Genomic DNA, 971 nt, shown 5'->3' with positions numbered 1-971 from the left:
ACAAACACACGAAAGAACTGAGCTGTCACAACAAAAATGGCGGCGATCTCAACTGGTATATTGTGTGACGTCATTCTCCATTTAACAGACCAAGTAACAGACTCTCAGCCATGCTAAATGTTATTTCGTTATACCACGGTAAAAGAAGTAAATTTTTTTCGATTTTACATGAGTTTTTCGATTTAACATGTTAAACCAAAGATCATGAATACCCCTATTGTTTTAAATCGGTAAAAGTAGGAAATATTTCTCCATTTAACATGTTAAACTAAAGATCATGAATACCCCCTAGTGAAATGCTTGCAGAGGCTGGTGGTCAGTCAATATCATAACATGAAGACAAGGAGGGTGGGATATGTGACTTGAAGCAATACATCAGGCTGTACACATAACACAAAAAACATGCCAGTGTTTTTCAGAGAGGCAAGCATAGCGGACGTACAAGTGGTTTCAGCCATTGCACTGGGATTATATTATTTTTATTAAAAAGAAAATGGAATTAAATATAAAATTTATTATAGCAAGTAACAACAAACACCTTTAACCTCCTAACAGCTCTCAGTTGCAACTAAACAAAGAACAATGTTGGAGATGCTACACGAGCGCTCTCACGAATCCCTTTGATCTGTGTCCAAAAAACCGACTCTCGACGGATCGGCAACGAGCTTAGGCCAACTCGTACAAGCCACCCATCCACATGCTCGCGCATGTCTGAGTTCGCCAAGGCTTGGCCAACATGTAGAGGCCCCTTTCTATATAATCTACCTTCTCAACATAGCAGCAATTCAACATATTTAGGAAGGGTGCTACCATTTTGACTATTTGAATTTGTTTTTATATGTCTTTATTTCTGTTCTTATTTACTTGTTTTCAAACTAGAAAAAATATTTCTCTCTCTTTTTCCCTCCTATATATATAATACATATCACGCTTTTGTTATCTTAAAAAAAAAATATATATACAAACTATGA

Source organism: Halyomorpha halys, unplaced genomic scaffold (assembly GCF_000696795.3).
Source record: "Halyomorpha halys isolate HHAL.00 unplaced genomic scaffold, Hhal_1.1 Scaffold338.1, whole genome shotgun sequence".
Classification (NCBI taxonomy): Eukaryota; Metazoa; Arthropoda; class Insecta; order Hemiptera; family Pentatomidae; genus Halyomorpha; species Halyomorpha halys.
This window is presented reverse-complemented; position numbering follows the sequence as displayed.